Here is a 5753-nt window from a genome sequence, read left to right on the forward strand (position 1 = left end):
ATCTTTTCACCTTGTACTGTTACTGTGAATCTAAATTGTTCTTTAACATCATTAACTGTTAGTTCCATGTAAAGATTAAAAAGTAACGGAGATAGGGAACATCCTTGTCGGACTCCCTATCTTATTAGTGCTTCTTTCTTATGTTCTTCAATTGTTATTGTTGCTGTTTGGTTCCTGTACATGTTAGCAATTGTTCTTCTATCTCTGTATTTGAACCCTAATTTTTTTTAAATGCTGAACATTTTATTCCAGTCTACGTTATCGAATGCCTTTTCTAGGTCTATAAATGCCAAGTATAATGGTTTGTTTTTCTTTAATCTTCCTTCTACTATTAATCTGAGGCCTAAAATTGCTTCCCTTGTCCCTATACTTTTCCTGAAACCAAATTGGTCTTCTCCTAACACTTCTTCCACTCTCCTCTCAATTCTTCTGTATAGAATTCTAGTTAAGATTTTTGATGCATGACTAGTTAAACTTGTTCTGTATTCTTCACATTTATCTGCCCCTGCTTTCTTTGGTATCATGACTATAACACTTTTTTTGAAGTCTGACGGAAATTCCCCTTTTTCATAAATATTACACACCAGTTTGTATAATCTTATCAATCGCTTCCTCACCTGCACTGCGCAGTAATTCGACAGGTATTCCGTCTATTCCAGGAGCCTTTCTGCCATTTAAATCGTTTAATGCTCTCTTAAATTCAGATCTCAGTATTGTTTCTCCCATTTCATCCTCCTCAACTTCCTCTTCTTCCTCTATAACACCATTTTCTAATTCATTTCCTCCGTATAACTCTTCAATATATTCCACCCATCTATCGACTTTACCTTTCGTATTATATATTGGTGTACCATCTTTGTTTAACACATTATTAGATTTTAATTTATGTACCCCAAAATTTTCCTTAACTTTCCTGTATGCTCCGTCTATTTTACCAATGTTCATTTCTCTTTCCACTTCTGAACACTTTTCTTTAATCCACTCTTCTTTCACCAGTTTGCACTTCCTGTTTATAGCATTTCTTAATTTCCGATAGTTCCTTTTACTTTCTTCATCACTAGCATTCTTATATTTCCTACGTTCATGCATCAGCTGCAATATATCGTCTGAAACCCAAGGTTTTCTACCAGTTCTCTTTATTCCGCCTAAGTTTGCTTCTGCTGATTTAAGAATTTCCTTTTTAACATTCTCCTATTCTTCTTCTACATTTTCTACCTTATCTTTTTTACTCAGACCTCTTGCGATGTCCTCCTCAAAAATCTTCTTTACCTCCTCTTCCTCAAGCTTCTCTAAATTCCACCGATTCATCTGACACCTATTCTTCAGGTTTTTAAACCCCAATCTACATTTCATTATCACCAAATTATTGTCGCTATCAATGTCTGCTCCAGGGTAAGTTTTGCAGTCAACGAGTTGATTTCTAAATCTTTGCTTAACCATGATATAAACTATCTGATACCTTCCAGTATCGCCTGGCTTTTTCCAAGTGTATATTCTTCTATTATGATTTTTAAATTGGGTGTTGGCAATTACTAAATTATACTTCGTGCAAAATTCTATAAGTCGGTCCCCTCTTTCATTCCTTTTGCCCAGCCCGTATTCACCCACTATATTTCCTTCCTTGCCTTTTCCAATGCTTGCATTCCAATCTCCAACTATTATTAAATTTTCATCTCCTTTTACGTGTTTAATTGCTTCATCAATCTCTTCGTATACACACTCTACCTCATCATCATCATGGGCGCTTGTAGGCATATAGACGTTAACAATCGTTGTCGGTTTAGGTTTTGATTTTATCCTTATTACAATGATTCTATCGCTATGCGTTTTGAAATACTCCACTCTCCTCCCTATCTTCTTGTTCATCACGAAACCTACTCCTGCCTGCCCATTATTTGACGCTGAGTTAATTACTCTAAAATCACCTGACCAAAAGTCGCCTTCCTCTTCCCACCGAACCTCACTCTTTCCTACTATATCCACATTTGTCCTACCAATTTCCCTTTTTAAATTTTCTAGCTTACCAACCTTTTTAAGCTTCTAACATTCCACGCTCCGACTCGTAGAATGTTATTTTTTAATTTTCTGGTGACCCCTTCCTTAGTAATCCCCACCCGGAGATCCGAACGGGGGACTATTTTACCTCCGGAATATTTTACCAAGGAAGGCGCCTCCATTATTGCTATGTGAAAATGCAGAGAGCCACATTTTCTTGGAAAAAAAGCAGCTGTAGTTTTCCATTGCTTTCAGCTGCGCAGTACTCAGAGGACTGAGTGATGTTGATACGGCCGTTTAAGTCGTCCTGACTCACGCCCCTAACAACTACTGAAAGAGCTGCTGCCCTCTTTCAGGAATCATTCCTTAGTCTGGCTCTCAACAGATACCTCTCCGATATGGTTGCACCTTCGGTCCAGCTACTCTGTATCCCTGAGCACTCAAGCCCCCTCACCAACGGCAAGGTCTCACGATTCATAGAGGAGGATTTATTTTATAACAATGAATATTATGTTAATTATTTTTCTTTTACATGCTCAGCTTTTATTTTCTCGACATTTTATAATAATTTCTTTATTAATTTTCTGTTTTCAGGCGACAATTTTTTTATTTTCCTAATGTGTACGTAGCAATCATTTGCAATCCTATGAATGACATGTAAATGAGGTGTAATCTTGTACAGATTCAGACTGACCATTCCTGAAACGATGGTTAATTGAACCCCAGCCACAGAAGTACGCCGGTCGGGCTGGTCTAGTGGCTAACCTGTCATCGCAAATCAGCTGCCTTCAGGAGTTCTAAGATTCAAATCCTAAATGGGATGCTATTTCAATTACCTTTGCTTTGAATCCTCTTTTTCTTCCAGTTAAAGCAGCTGCTTTCCGTCACTGGTTACATTTACACAGTTTTCCCATAAAATGTTATTTGTAGCAAAGAAATTATGAACTGTTGAAAAGAGCTCTTCCCCTGTTCATCTTGTTTTAAGTGGCTCACAAAAAAGTAGTTCTTTGCGCAATTCATTATTAAAAAAATATCTAATCATTTATTTTTAAGTGTATATTTCGTTTTCTTTTATCAATTGTGTTGAGGGTTCATACACAATAGAGTAATAATTTTTTTAAACTTAACTTCAGTAAGACTATGTTAAAAATTATTTATATATATATATATATATATATATATATATATATATATATATTATTAGTAGTAACACAAAAGCAGCATGAAATGTTAAATACCATCGAAACGTGTAAATGCATTAGTTATGATAAGTTAAATATGATCTAAATTAAAGCAATAATTAAATTTTAAGTGTAAATGTTTTTTAAGCTGTATAATTATAGTTACGTCTTCTTTCTTATATTTTAAACAAAGTTTAATATAAAATAAAAATTATGATAAACCTTTTCTATAATGTGATAACGGAATATTTAGCACTAATATTTTGGTGCGATTTATTATCAGAGGACCCGCCCGCACGCGACTGAAGACCGAAGACCGCAGGACGAAGAGGACCCGACCGAAGACCGCAGGACGAAGAGAACCAGACAGAAGACAGCAGGACGAAGAGGACCCGCCCCGCACCCGACCGAAGACCGCAGGACGAAGAGGACCCGCCCCGCACCCGACCGAAGACCGCAGGACGAAGAGGACCCGCCCCCACCCACCGAAGACCGAAGATCGTAGGACGAATAGGACCCGACCGAAGACCGCAGGACGAAGAGAACCCGACCGTAGACCGAAGACCGCAGGACGAAGAGGACCCGTCCCGCACCCGACCGAAGACCGCAGAACGAAGAGGACCCGACCGAAGACCGCAAGACGAAGAGGACCCGCCCCGCATCCGACCGAAGACCGCAGGAGGAAGAGGACCCCGACCGAAGACCGCAGGACGAGGAGGACCCGCGCCGCACCCGACCGAAGACCGGAGGACGAAGAGGACGCGACCGAAGACCGCAGGAGGAAGAGGACCCGACCCGCACCCAAAAGGTATAGATAATTAAATTTAAAAAATAGTGTTAATTTACTGGCTATATATATATACGTGAAACGTTGTAGTTATGTTTCGATGGTAGTTTTACAATTGTATATATTCTTTTTTAAATATTGAATTTTTATATTATAATTGTTTTAATATTATAATTTTTATTATGAAATCAAATGAGAAAAGGTGTTTCTTAAACAGGTTTACGAAAATTATTAGTTTACTGTGTAAGAACCTCAACACATTTAATAGAACAAAACACAAGGGACATACGAAAAAATTATTATTGTTAATCAAATGTAACAAAATTACGTTTGTTCGATCAAATAAAAATTTTCAATTAATGAAAAGTATTATATTATTTTATTGTAAATTATTCTTCTTTTAGTTTTGCTGAATATCTCAATACAAAAATATTCAAATACGTAGTTTGCAATTTTACTCGTCCTTCGTACGGGTAAAAATGTATTTTGTCCGGTTTTCAACGTTATCCGAAAAACACAAAAATTTTATTAAAATTTTTAATGTAAGTAACCCGAGGCAGGTTCTGCCAGTGACGTCGCCATACAGTAACAGTGGTAGTGGCTGTGGCTAAGTTGGTTGATCCGCCGCGCCGTACACCATCGCATTCCTTATTAAATTGAAATACAAAAAAAACCAAAATGGTTTTTAATTATCTGAAGAGTATTTTCACTCCCAAATAGAGTTAATATCTCGTTTAGTATATTTGGAAATGGGAAAAATTTTCAGCCATTGAACAAAATGTTTTACTTTTCTTCACTCCTCAAGGTTGAATTTTGAAAAATCTATAAAGACTTCACACACAAAAAATCAAATTGGTATCGACATTTGTTTCCCAGAAATTAAAAAAAAAGAAAAGAAAATAGTATATTTCATTGTTACTTCATTTTAACCCTTTAAACTCGGAATTTAAAAAAAATCCTTTCTTAGCACTTACACCATATGAACGTGTATACAAGTTTTCATCAATTTATCTTCAGTAATTTTTACCGCGCCTGGCTCACACCCGAGCAAAGATTCCACGTAAAAGTGAACCAGGCTCACTTCTGAGCGAAGACTCCAGGAAGGAGAGGACCCGACCCATACTGAGCTTTCAGTTGCATCAAATTTGAGAGGGATCTCAAAATAAACAAGGTTTGTAACTTATATAAAGTACGATTTATATTCCATTAACAATTTCTGATTATCTATTAACATTGTATATATCTTTAAATTTCATTTTTTTAAAAGAATTTTTCCTTAATATCCGTACTCTGTAACATTATAGATTATATTTTTATAACTGAAAGAAATCTGGTGAAAAATAAATCTGGTGATGGCCAGAAGAAATTAAGAAAATATCGATTTTTCGATTTAAATGTCAGAATCACCAATGCCATGAAAGTACAAAAAGTGTTGTCAGCTTTTTTATTTTCTTTATTTATTTTTTACAATGCTAATTATTTAAGTCCAAATATACAGAGAATTAGATATAAAATTAGATATTGTATTTGAAGTCTTTGGGACGGAAGGTAGCAGTGGCGGCTCGCGTAAAGGCACTGTGAAACTGCAGCACCTCCTATTTCCACTTGATATTATCGATAACATTTAATATAATACGTCCTTTTTTCTTTAATTCTTTCTTTATACTTGTACACAATATGTAATCCTTAAGCTTAATGTCAATAGTCATCCCCCAGTTTATGAAAAAGATACAAACATCTTTTCACGGAACTGTGCGCTTAATAGTTCCAGCAGCGTGGTATTTGGCTGT

Source organism: Lycorma delicatula, chromosome 3, assembly GCF_047948215.1.
Source record: "Lycorma delicatula isolate Av1 chromosome 3, ASM4794821v1, whole genome shotgun sequence".
Classification (NCBI taxonomy): Eukaryota; Metazoa; Arthropoda; class Insecta; order Hemiptera; family Fulgoridae; genus Lycorma; species Lycorma delicatula.